Source organism: Rhinolophus sinicus, linkage group LG06 (assembly GCF_036562045.2).
Source record: "Rhinolophus sinicus isolate RSC01 linkage group LG06, ASM3656204v1, whole genome shotgun sequence".
NCBI classification, from domain to species: Eukaryota; Metazoa; Chordata; class Mammalia; order Chiroptera; family Rhinolophidae; genus Rhinolophus; species Rhinolophus sinicus.
In genome coordinates, this window is record NC_133756.1 from 17,080,952 (window position 1) to 17,094,809 (window position 13,858).

General features: G+C 38.4%; 1 protein-coding gene across 11 annotated transcripts in view; it reads right to left on the reverse strand.

The window, feature by feature from the left end:
- GPBP1L1 (GC-rich promoter binding protein 1 like 1) overlaps nucleotides 1-13,858 on the reverse strand; it is a 54,256-nt gene that overhangs the window by 40,193 nt on the left and 205 nt on the right. For 2 of the 11 annotated variants that reach the window (XM_019749365.2, XM_074334649.1), the window contains exons 1-2: nucleotides 13,728-13,763; nucleotides 12,824-13,065 (exon numbers count right to left, since the gene is read on the reverse strand). The exons of 1 other annotated variant lie outside the window; for it this stretch is intronic. The gene's annotated coding sequence lies outside the window, so the exon portion shown is untranslated. Of the gene's footprint in view, nucleotides 1-11,426; nucleotides 11,609-11,828; nucleotides 11,883-12,249; nucleotides 12,408-12,786; nucleotides 13,069-13,727; nucleotides 13,764-13,803; nucleotides 13,821-13,858 lie in introns of those variants that run through there. 8 more of the 11 variants (XM_019749366.2, XM_074334642.1, XM_074334645.1 and 5 more) reach the window with 7 other exon arrangements.

The following is a 13,858-nucleotide window of genomic DNA, read 5'->3' on the forward strand; positions in this document are numbered from 1 at the left end:
CTATATTCTCCATACTGTATTTCACACCCCCATGACTATTTTGTGACAATGAATTGGTACTTCCTAATCCCTTCACCTTTCTCACCTATCCCCTCAACTCCCCTCCCATCTAGCGACCATCATTTTGTTCTCTGTATTTATGAGTCTATCTCTTTTGTTTGTTCGTTTATTCTTCAGATTCCGTATGAGGTCATATGCTATATGTCTTTCTCAGTCTGACTTACTTCACGTAGCATAATATCCTCTAGGTTCATCCATGCTGTTGCAAATAGTAAGATTTCATTCTTTTTTATGGCAGAGTGATACTCCATTGTACAAATGTACCACAGTTTCTTTATCCAATCGTCTATTGATGGGCATTTCAGTTGTTTCCATATTTTGGCTATTGTGAATAGCACTGCTGTGAACATAGGGGTGCATATATTTTTTCAAATTAGTGTTTTGGATTTCTTTGGATAAATATCCAGGAGTGGAATTGCTGGGTCATAAGGTAGTCCTATTTTTAAATTTTTGAGCAACCTCCATACTGTTTTCCATAGTAGCTGCACCAATTTGCAATCACACCAACAGTGCACCAGGGTTTCCTTTTCTCCACATTCTTGCCAACATTTATTGTTTGTTGATGATAGCTATTGACAGGAGTGAGGTGGTAACTCAGTATGGTTTTAATTTGCATTTCTCTGATGATTAGTAACCCTGAGCATCTTTTCGTATGTCTATTGGCCATCTGTATGCCCTCTTTGGGGAAATGTCTGTTCAGTCCCTCTGCCCATTTTTAAATTGGATTGTTTGTTTTTTTGGTGTTGAGTTGTATAAGCCTTTTTTTTTTTTTTTAAATAAAATTTGGATATTAACCCCTTATTAGATATATCATTGACAAATATCTTCTCCCATTCAGTAGGATGTCTTTTTGTTTTGTTGATGGTTTCCCTTGCTGTGAAAACACTTTTTAGTGTGACGTAGTCCCACTTGTTTATTTCCTATCTAAGAATTCTTAAAGGACATGAAATTTGAGCGGGAATAAACCAGAAGGGGACATAAGACACTTAAGAAAATACTTAAATCCATGGTTATTAATATTGACAAGTGAAGCCTGCTATTTTATGATGGGGTCTAATAAACAACAAAAATTATTTCTAGTACAAATGCAATGACAACAAAGTAATTTCTGTCAGAAAGCATAACTGGATATTTAACATATTACCCTGCCCATTAGACATGACTATGATACGCAAGTACTCTGAAATAACGTAAAGCACTACAGAAAACATTACCTTGAATCACTCACAAATTCACACTTTTAAAACTGGAGTCAAATCATGAGATTCTATTTCACATCTGCCAAACTAGCAAAAACAAATTCTGAAACTATCAAGTAGTGATAACAATGTAAAAGCAACAAGGAATTCTCATATACTGCTGGTGGGAGTGTAAACCCATACAACCACTTTAGAAAACAGCTTGGCAAATATAAAGTTGAAGTCGTCAAACCTCTATGACCCAGCAATCTTAATCATACATGAAAACAAGACAAGACAAAACATATAAGAATGTCTGCTACAGGATTATACACAGTAGACAAAAAAACTAAATTACCTAAATGTCCCCCAATACAAGAATGACTAAATTGTGGGATATCTGCCCAATACTCCACAGGAGGAAATTATGTTAGAGATACACATAAGCAAAATAGAGGAGACTCTCATAAAGAATAAAAAAGTAAAAATAAAAAACTATGTAATTTAAAAATGAATAAATAGTTTTGGGATATGTTCACATAAAACAAAATTATTTAAAAATGCAAAAAAATTATCAACACCAAATTCAGGATGAAAGACACAGGCTATACAACCAAAGAGGAATGTATAAAGGACTTCAATGTATACTGATGTAAGGACAGACATAGATAGAGATCAATGGAGCAGAATCAGGAGTCCAGAAATAAACACAATGATGGCCAACCGATTTTCAACAAGAGGTCAAGATACATCAATGGGGGCAAAATGGTCTTTCTTTTCAGAAAATGATGCTGTGATAACTGGATGTCCACTGGCAAAAACAAACAAACAAACAAAAAACCAACCAACACCTATTAGCTCCAGGTGGATCAAAGGCCTGGATATGAGCTAAAAGTAAACATAGGAGTAAATCTTCATGACCTTAGGTTTAGAGAATAATAAATCGGACTTCCTCAATATTAAAAATGTTGTCTTTCAAAGGACACCATCAAGAAAGTGAAAAGAAAACCCAAAAACTGAGAGAAAATATTTACACATCATGTACATAAGGACTTGTATCTAAAATAAATAAAATGAGAATGAGATATTACCTTACACCTGTTAGAATGGCTATTTTCAAAGACAAGGAATAACAAGTGTTGGTGAGGATGTGGGAAAAAGGGAACCCTTGTGCACTGCTGGTGGGAATGTAAATTGGTGCAGCCAATATGGAAAACAGTATGGCGATTCCTCAAAAAATTAAAACTAAAACTACTGCATGATTCAGCAATTTCACTCTGGGTATTTATCTGAAGAACACAAAAACACTAATTTGAAAAGCTATATAGATCATGTTCACTGCAGCATTATATACAACAGACAAGATATGGAAACAACTTAGGTATCCACTAATAGACGAATGGGTAAAGAAAATGTGGTATACATATACAATAGAGTATTGTTTAGCCATAAAAAAGAATACAGTCTTGCCATTTGTGACAACATGAATGGACTTTAAGCGGATTATAAGTGAAACAAGCAGACAAAAAGGCAAATACTCTATGATCTCCCTTATTTGTGGAATCTGAAAAAAAACACCAAGCTCACAGATAGAGACTCACAGATTCATGGTTGCTGGAGGCAGGAGATGGGAGATGGATGAAATGGGTGAAGGGGATCAAAAGGTACAAACTTCTAGTTATAAAACAAATTACTCACGGGGATGTAATGTGCAACATGGTGAGTATAGTTAATTTTACTGTACTGCATATTTGAAAGTTGCTAAGAGAGTAGATCTTAAAAGTTCTCATCATACACAAAAATTATACTATGGTGTTAACTAGATTTACTGTGGTGATCATTTCACAATATATAAAATATAAAATACAGTGGTACCTTGGTTTCCCCATAGAAATGTAAAATGGATTGATCCGCTCCAGACCTTTAAAATCAACCCCTAAAACTGCAAATTTAGCATGAATTTTACTATCTAATGATACCATGTATCCATAAAATTTACGGTGTTCGTAAACCGAAATGTTCGTCAATGGAGACGTTTGAAAACCGAGGTAGCACTGTAATCTGTAATTATGTTGTACACCTAAAGTTAATATAATGTTGTATGTCCATTATACCTCAGTAAAATAAAACACTATTATATCTCAACAAAAAGACAAATAAACCAATAAAAAAGTGGGCAATAGATTTGAATAGACATTTCTCCAATGAAGATACATATACACAAATGATCAATATGCACAGGAAAAGATGCTTAGCATCATTAGCCAGGAGGGAAATGCAATCAAAACCACAATGAGATAGTATTTCACACTCACTGGGATGGTTATAATAAAAAAGACAGATCCAAGTGTTGCTGAGGATGTAGAGAAATCGAAATTATCATAAACTGCTGATAGAAATCTATAATGGTGCAGCCACTTTGGAAAACAGTTTCTCAAAAAGTTAAACATAGTTACCATATGACACAGTAATTACTTGGATCCTAGAAAGATCCAAAAAAGACGTAAACATACATGCACACAATAACTTTTACATGAATGTTCATGGCAGCATTATTCATAATAGCCGCAAAGAGACAACAACCCAAATGTCCATCAACTCATGAACGGATGAACAGAATGTGTTATGTCCAATAACTGATTATACAGCAATTAAAAACAAATGAAATACCGATACATACTACTACAACATGGATAAACCTTAAAAATATTACACTAAGTGAAGGAAGCCAGACACAAAAAAGATCACGTACTTTATAATTCTATTTATATAAATTGTCCAAAATAGGCAAATCTACGACTGAAAGTAGTTTAATGGTTGCATAGGGCTGGGGAGGTGAAAGGTTATGGGGTTTCTTTTCGGAGTGACAAAAATGTTCTAAAACTAGATAGTGGCAATGATTGCACAAGTCTGTGAATAAACTAAAAAAATAATTGAATCGAACATTTAAAATGGATGAATTTTATATTATGTAAATATCTCAATGCTGTTTTAAAGAATTAGGCCAATGATTGATAAGGCAGTGGGAACTCAGTGCAAAGTAACATTATACAAATTAGTTTATTGTTCCAAGGCAGAAAGACTATTAATCCAAATATCAACATTAGCATTACAAAAGTAAGTAAACCAGGTATTATGTTTTATGATACTATGCAAAATGAGATATAGCTACGATGCATGCTAGCCAAAAATGTTTAGAGGTGAATCCATCAAGCTTTAGCTGTAAAGTGTAGAGAAAAATACAGAAATGAAAGAAACAAACTAAATGATATTATAAGAATGCAACTATATTAAACTATTCTCAGGACAACTAGTCTAGTCTCAAAGTCACTGAAAAATAAAGACTTTGCTAGATTAAAGTGACATAAGGAAATTAAAGTGTTATATGCAACAAGGTCCTGGGATCAGATACTAGCTTGGATAGCTAGCTGTAACGAACATATTTTGGACCAGCTGGGGAAATTTGAGTAGCACCTGGATATTAGACAAAATGAATGCTTACTCACATGGAAAGTGGGCATTATTGACTAAAAAGCAAGTCTGCAAGTTGACCCATTTAGTAAAATAAAAGTTGGGGCCAGCTCAATGGATCAGGCGGTTGGAGCTCTGTGCTCCTAATGCCGAAGGCTACTGGTTCGATTCCCACAAGGGCCAGTGACAGATGGCTCAGTTGGTTGGAGCGCGGGTTCTCAACCACAAGGTTGCCGGTTGGACTCCCACAAGGGATGGTGGGCTGCACCCCCTGCAACTAGCAACGGCAACTGGACCTAGAGCTAAGCTGCGCCCTCCACAACTAAGACTGAAAGGACAACAACTTGACTCGGAAAAAGTCCTGGAAGTACACACTGTTCCCCAATAAAGTCCTGTTCCCCTTCCCCAAAAATAAAAATAAAAATAAATAAATAAAAGAATTTTAAAAAATAAATAAAAGTTAAGATATATATATATGCACTTAGAGAAAGATCTGGAAAAAAATGCACCAAAAATTGTTAACAACAGCAATTTCTAGATGATGGGAATGTCGAGTGTTTATTTTTCATATCTATATCCTAATATTCTACCCAGCACATATACTACTTTTGTAATAATACAAGACTTATTAAAAGACAGAATCATGTAGATACCTTTAACAAATTAATGGTGCCCAGGCCTTTCCCCACAAAAAACTTTGAAAGGTTGAGAAATACTGCTTTTAAGAACTGGGAGTGGATTAAAAAGGAAAATTTCCCTCCCCCCTTTCTCCCGCCTCCCCTTCCCCCTTTCTGGTTAGGCCGTTGTTTCCCAGTCTAGTTGTATAGGACACAGCTCCCTGGCCCATGCTGGTATTATGAACCCCGCGTCCCCCCCACCTCCCTGCCCCAAGGTATCAGTTGCCAGTCATTGGTGGGCTGCTTCACTCAAGCTGGCTGCCAGCAGCTCATGGCGGCACACAGCAACCCATGGCAGCTCACGCCAACCCCCAGCTGCTCACGGCAGCCCAGCTCCAGGGAGAGCTGTTGTTCACAATCTTAGTTGTAGAGGACGCAGCTCACTGGCCCACGTGGGAATCAAACCTGTGACCTCAGTATTAGGAGCACAGCACTCCAGCCACCTGAGCCACGGGGTTGGCCCAAAAAGAAAATTATTGTCTAAGATTATCTTTAAAAAAAAAAAAAGACATCCATGGGAATTTTTCACTTTATGAATTAGGAGACCCTTAAATAGAGACAGTAACAAACAAAATCTTCTAGAAAGAGCAAACTATATTAGCCAATTTTACAAATCAAGGTCCTTGGCTGAAAGAAACCATCTTTAGGTAGATTAAGCAGAAAAGAAATTTATCAGATACTGGGAGTTCAGAGAATGAAAGAGCGCCTCGCCTTGGCAAACGTAGGAAAACCAAGTAAAGCTTAGTCAAAACCACCAGCCAAGGTCACACCACAGGAAGAGTCTCTTAGGAAACTACCCCACTAGACAATGAAATGGATTTGGAACTGTCCTTGCTTCTTTGCATTTCTCACTCCAAATCCAGGACCCCAGTCAAGTGTATTTGAGCGACATAGCTACCAGAGGTCCAGGACAGAAAGCATAAGATATGTGTATGTGTGTATGCATACAGTTACATGCACACAGCCTTTCCAGTTTCCTTTCCCACTAATAGTCACAAAAAAGGCAATATAGGAAAGTGGTTAAAATGGTAAACAGACAAAAGGAACAACAAAGGCCCACTTAATAGCCCAATTAACAGAATGTCCAACACAAGAAGCCTTTCAGTCTTTTTCATTAGTAATAAACTAATCATTGTACCTTCTTCTGCTTCACAGCTCCAGAAAACATTTCCTGAAAGTAATTTCACAAAGTATAAAATTTTTAAAGACTAATATATGTAACCTTTCTCAGGTTAATGTCCATTCCAATGTTTTGTCAAAGGTCACAAATACTTGCAGCAACCATGCTTAAACACTCACTATCTCACTAATAGAAATGGAATTTACTGAAATCAACAGTTCCAAATAAGAGAAGTATGATACATAAGTACATTATCTAATGCAATCTGACAGATTAAATTCTGGCTGTAAGACTCAGATAACTAAATGAATTAGTTTTATACAAATATCTGAAACTAAGGTTTCAGAACGAGGAAAAATGTTTTTAAAGCATTTGCTCCAAAAGTCACTATATCAACCACACTACAAACAAGTTATGTATTCAGTAGTGATAACTTTTATCAAATATTGACAGTTACAATGACCTGAAAAGACCCCAATTCCCTATGAATATAAGTAAACAGGCTATTTGTCACATTTAAAAAACTAGTTTTTATAATTAAGATTTAATAGTGACTACTGTATCACAAGACATACATTTTTACTTCAAGTTCATTTTACTTACAAGCATTTCTAAAAATCTCAAGAACTTTGCTTCTCATCCAAACATTACTTTTAAGTTAGAACAGACGCTAGATCTAGTTGGCTCTGCCATTTACTGTTACTTTGGGCAAGTCACTTCACCTTTTTGCTTCAAATCCTTATCTGTAACTTGGAGACTGTTAGAAAGTTGATGATTAAATGACTGAATATATATCAAGTGTTAAGAATAATGCCAGGATGTTTTCCTCTGGGGGTAGTGGGGGTGGGAAGAAGTGCTGCCCAAAGTGAATACACAGTAAATGTTAAGAATAAAATGTTTTTAACAGTAGGGGGCAGGGAGGATAAACAATAGGGGGAAAATGCAGTTTTGACAAGAGAAAATTTCAGACCAAATAGGCTGAAAAAACTATTTACTAGTAACCAAAACCAGAAGACAAAAACACTGCAAACCCAGCATACTTAGCTCAATTTTATAACACAATAAAGATATACTAAAAAGAAAAAAGGATAGAAAACAAACTACCTGAAAAGTTAATATTAAATGGGGCCTGGGAGCAAACCAAATCTCCATTTTCCAAGCATACGAAAGGAGGGCAAACAACTCATACAATAACTCTATGCTGTTCAATTGAGAAACTGCAAGAAAAAGATACAGATGAGAACCACTGAACCAAAAAAACAACCCAAACGCACAGAATTACCTATGAAGTTTAGTCTTCTACGCACTCCTCCCTCACCCGCAATCAAAACTCAATCCAAGCCTCTATATCCAACTACCAATTAACAGGAAATCAGGAAAATCTAAAATGTGGGAAACTCTGCATGACACATGACCTGGTTTCTTCAACAAAGTGTAAGGGAAAAAAACCCAGAAAAAACATACAAATTAAGAGACTTGAAAGAACATAAGTCAATTAGTATGTGGGACCTGGATTCTGATTCCAAGAAACCAGAAAACTCAACAGAAATGTAATATCTAAGAAAGAAAAACAAAACAAAAAAACTCCACTTGCAACTATCTGTTCAGATTTCACTAAATTTCACTCGATAAGATGGTTATTAAAGAAATTTAATATAATTTATTTACCAACTATGAAGTGTTTGTTATTGTCAGGCAGTGTTTTAAGAACTCTACAAATATTTCACTTATTAACTACAATAAACCTATAAGAAGATACTATTGTCCCCATTTAACAGAGGAAGAAACAGGTACAGAAACCTCACCTACACCTCCCCAAAGGTCATAAAGCTGTAAGTGGCAATGCTGAGATTCAAACCCAAGCTATGAAGTTGGTGCCCTTAATTACCATAACATACTATTTTTCTACTTGATGTGGTGGCAACAGCACTTTGGAATCAGATAAAGCTGCCCAAATCCCCATCTCTCCTTATGTTATGCAAATTACTTAACTTCTTGGAATTTCTGTATACTCACTTATAGAAGAGTTAATATCTAATATTTTAAAGTGTTTTAAGAAATGAGATTATATATATTGCATTCTATTACAGCCTCTAGCTTATGAAGCCCACAATAAACGCTTCCCACTACCATTCCCATAATACTTGGTAAGACTACCGTGTTTTCCCAAAAATAAGACCTAGCTGGACCATCAGCTCTAATGTGTCTTGTGGAGCAAAAATTAATACAAGACCCGGTCTTATTTTACTATGAAACCGAGTCTTATATAGCATAATATAAGACCAGGTCTTACATTAACTTTTGCTCCACAAGATGCATTAGAGCTGATGGTCCGGCTAGGTCTTATTTCCGGGGAAACAGGGTAATTAAAAAATAAACCTAATAATTCATAAACACATAGCAGGAACACTGGATTAGCTCTACCTTTTAATTAACTACCTAAAGAGCTCCCAAACCAAATATTCGACATACTTATAAACTTCCAGGATAGCAATGATTCAGAAAATTTTTCCTATAATGAAATTTAAACCTATAATCAGCAGAAACAAGTTTGCAATCTAAATTCAAAGTATAGCCAAACTTAAATGAATTCGATTTTTTTAAAAACAAAACAATCCACACAAATAGACCTACTACTGCTCTCAAAATGTACTAAAACTTTATCCTGGTGGTTCATATAAGGCAAAGTAGTAGTATCATAAGGAAGGTAAATTTAATGAGTAGGTTAAAAACCAACTCCTTAAAGAAAGACAGCTTTCTATGTTGTTATTTTTGCACATATTTGTTGAACTACTAGTAAGTTCTTTGGTGGCAGGAATGTTTTATGGTCATCTAGGTATTCCTAGCCCCTAGCCCACTGAACCTGGCACCATAGTACAGCCTCTACTGTTTCTTAAAATGAGAATGATTGACCTGTTTTGTCTGAAAAACGAAAAATAATTTGCCCCAACAGATCAAGTAAAGGCTATTTGCTTTAGAAAAGGAAAATAATTATGAGAATTCTTTTAACTATTTGCCTAGTATATTTGAAATCACCTATACAAATTCAATTTGCATAAGATTAGCAACATTTTACCTTATTAGCTAAGATATACTTTTGAACAAAAGAAGTTCAGTTCCGCTAACTGAACTATTTTTCAAGCTTGATTGTAGTCCGTTTTGGGGGGGACAGAGTTCATTGAGAAATAAAAATCAGAGTTTGATTTACAAGTGACTTGAGCAGCTAGGTCTCAGCACAACCACATATTAAATTATAGACCATGGTACTAATAGTCATTTATTAGGTACCATGTTATCTATGCACCATCTAGATTTTTTTCCCATCTATTTGAAAAATGATAAATACACACACCAAAATTTACCATTTCCATAAACTACTTTTTGAGTCGGGGCCACTAAAAATTTTTTGTGTCTCTCATCTTTCCAACAGCCTTATTTTCCAAGGTTCAAGGCAGCAGCCATAATGGTTAAGCACAATGACTTAGAAACAGATTACTTAGGTTGAATACAGGCTTTGCTACCTACTAGCTGGATGAGTCTCTGGACTTATTTTCCCCAATTAAAAAATGCAGATAAAACAATATCTACCTCATAGCAGTAATAAAGTAATAAATATAAAGAAAGCACTTCGAGCAACCATGAGTCCCTGGCACATTCGAGTTATCACTGTTAAGTGTATACAACTTAACCATAAAACAAAGATACGCAACCTGCCGAAGTCTGATTCAGAATTGTGTTTTACCTTTAACTGCTCATTTAAAAATGAATTATAAGCAGAAGTGTGCCCCAGATTTCTTATAATTCAATACTTATTAAAACGGTTGTATGTGCCCTCCTCAGCCAAGCTTTTAAACAGCCACTGAAGGAGAAAACTGGTTGAATTCATTCAAAATAAAAAAGGCTTCCTAAACTAACACTTCCACCCCAAATTTCAAGAGCTCTGATAAGATACTATCCAGAAATAACTGAAAGAATATTTATATCAATATGTACAAATCGTTTTTGAGTACCTTGAAAAAAACATTTTAAGTCTCACCTAAGTTTATGAGTCCAGTAGGCAACGATGGCAAAACACAAAGAAACTGACTTGTAATTTCTATAAAGCACTTTAAATGGTTTTCTTTTCTTGTAAAACCACCAAAATAAGAAGAAAAAAATCCTAGGGGAACTGACAAAAATAAACTTCCGTGTTGAAAGAATGTAGGAAGGTAAATTGAAACTGACTCCATAGGGAAGATGACAGTTTATTTTAGCGTTAATCCCAAAGTTCTCATTCACAATTAGCATTTTATTATTCTATCTTTTAGACAGACTGCAACTTGAAACTCAAGCACCTTCCCAAACACTGAACTTAACTGTTGTTTCTGGTTTCCATTCTATGCCTTTCTTTTTGTTTTCGGCTAAACTTCTGGATCTTATGGTTAAAAAAAAAAGGCAAACAAAAAGACAGCCTTTTGTTTAAAAGCGCACAACAGACACTCTACATCTAAAATTTGTTTTCACTTATCTTAAACTTACTCTTCTAATAAATGTCCCAAACTTAACAGCACTGATTCCCTTTCAAGTAGTACACATAAAAGACCTTAGAAAAGGCCTGCAGTCCACCAAATTACAAATCTAAGTCTATTGAAGACTACCAATTACTTTACTTTTAGATGGCATTTACACAGGAACGCGACTTCGGTTACTAAACTAAAACATGAGCCACCATTAAGTCCGTTTTTTTCCTAAGCAATAAATATCCAAGTTAAGAGCAAATATTTCAACAAATACGACAAACCCACCTCGGAGCACAAAGTTGGCTGATAAAATTAACACCACAGCACAATTTAAAAACTATAAGCAATTAATACCAAACAAACAAACCCCGCACCCACTCTTATGTAAACTTTTGGAATAAGCAAACTTCTTTAGCCTCACCTTTGTCTTCACCTAGCAAGGACTCTTCAAGACAAGACATCTATTGCAAGACCAAAAGATTAAAAGATTCAGTTATTGTCCCCGTAGGAGAAACAACTAAAAATTTAAGACATCTTAACGTATTTAAGTTACCGAAGCTCAGGGCACTTCCCCAAGCTACAGCCATTTTAGATTCAGGCTTTCTTTTGAATTTCACGGGGGTTGGGGGGGTGGGAGGTAGATTTAAAACTGGGAAAAAAATCCTCGTTATAACATTTCAAGATCGACCAGCTTTTGTTCGGGGGGTGTGGTAGGTGCTGGACAGACTTAATCTAAATCAACGAAAACACCTCGCTACCAAGGAGAACCGGAACGTTGGGGGTTAAAGTCCTTTTCCCCTCAGATACCCCACATTTGACTTACACGATTATTTCCTCCTTAGATTTTCCTTCATTGGAAAAAATCCGTTGGCTCTAACTTAAGGAAAGAAAAAGAAACCCGTAAACCAAGTCACTCAACCACCACCAAGCCGAAACGCCTGGAAAGGAGCCAGAGAGCCGCAGGTGAGCGTTTCGACCCGCAGACCAAAGTTGAAGTAGGAGCACTCTGGCAGAGACACGGCGACGCTCGCGCTCAAAGCACCTCGCGTGAAATTAGGTGCCGGGTGCGAACCACAGGACTCACGGGCTCCGCTCCCCCTCCCCGGGCCGACAAACACCAAACCACCTGTGTGAGAGCCTCCTTCAACTTGTTTTAATAGCCGGCCGGTCAGGCACCGGGCGGAGTCCCGCTCCGGGAAAACCCTAGATCCCCTATTACCCGGTTGTCCGGAATTCCCACTCACCGGGCAGCGGCCGGGCTACAGCTAGGGACCAGACGCGGCGTCTGAGGGCGCGCCCCCAGCTTCCTGATCCCACAGAGGCGGAGAGCCCACAACCATAACAAAGCTCTTCCCAAAATGGCTGCCCGGCCCACACCGCCCAGGAGGGGCAGAGCGGGTGGAGGGGGAGGAGCGACGATCAGCCCGGCCTCCCACAGTCCAACCCCGCTTCACACACGCCCATCCACTCCTACCGCCCACAGGGGCGCACGCGCATGCTCCCTGTTCGGATGACCCTGCCGGCGCCCCACGCTGCCAACGTTCGGGCGCGTGAACGGCGGTTATTCCCTGCCCTGCCCCCTGCCCCTTTGATCTCTGCTCCAAGCAGCGGCCAGTAGGGTTTGGTACTCCACTTTCTAGCTCCCCGCCGAACATTAAGGCTTGGACGCGTGTTAATGAGTGTGTGGTCCGCTTTTCCCTGTCCCTTCGTGCTGCACCTTCCCATACCCCACCTGTGGGCAAGCACCCTTCCCCAAACTACCTCTACAAGTACTAGCATACCGGTTTCGTAGGAGCATATGTTAATCCGACTCCTCACCTTCCCTCGAGTGTCCGTGTCGTTAAGACTCCAGTCCCCAGCGGGCCACACGGCCGGGCTCTGGAGAACTGCGCGGCTGAGCCCGACGCGCTACCCGCTGGGAGTGGTAGTTCCGCCCGACGCCTGGCGTCAATCACCCAGCCTAGCGCAGGACGGATTTCGGGCCGCAGTGCCTTCGCGGAGAAGCCCTTCTCCGACCCAAAGTCTTACGGGGTATAGGACGACGAGAAGGGGTGCTGGCGCTGCTATGACAGAGAAGGAAATAAAAGTGAAAGCATATCCCGACTAGATGTGGTTACTATTACGAAAAATTCGCTGTGAGCCCTTCCTGCACGGGTAGCTAAACCATATGATGCCCGGCAATCAGGAAACTAGGCTACCTAGAATCCGGAGGAATAGAGGAACTGGCCAACGTGAGCCCCTTGTTTTCCTATTTGTTGTTTTCAGAAGGCCACTCCAAATTGCTTGGTACTGTTTCCTTTGATAGACTAAAATGGATGCCCACAGAACAGACTTGCCCAAAATCACATAGCCAACAAATGCAAGTTAGAGCAGAAGGAATGATCTAACTTAAGGACCCCCTGCCCCTACAAGCCCAAGGCTCTCATCACATATTTCATGGAAGTGAAAATCCTGTCCCTTGTGCTCTTCATTTTTAAATGAAGCCTCTAGGTCCCAGAAAAGAGAATGGAAGTAGAAAGACTTTTTTTATTTCTTAAACAGTATTAGTTCAGGACCCTAATGCGCAGTGATGTGTCCCCTCTATTCTAGAAACACTATCGTTATGCAAAATAGGAATTTCAGAGATGACAATTTGGCCAAATCACAGTTGGCCTACACTTCAAATCTCTCTAACCTTCCCCCACCACCATCATTCTGAGTGTTTTCAGTGGTTGCACTCTACCTTCCCGAACTCTGCGGGGCAGATTCTGCTGGCTGGGAAACCTGGAATAGAGAGAAGCAAGGACCGTTCGGATTACCCTTCAAATACCGGCTTTCACTAAAATTAGGAGAGTAAAGCCCAGCCTGGGAACC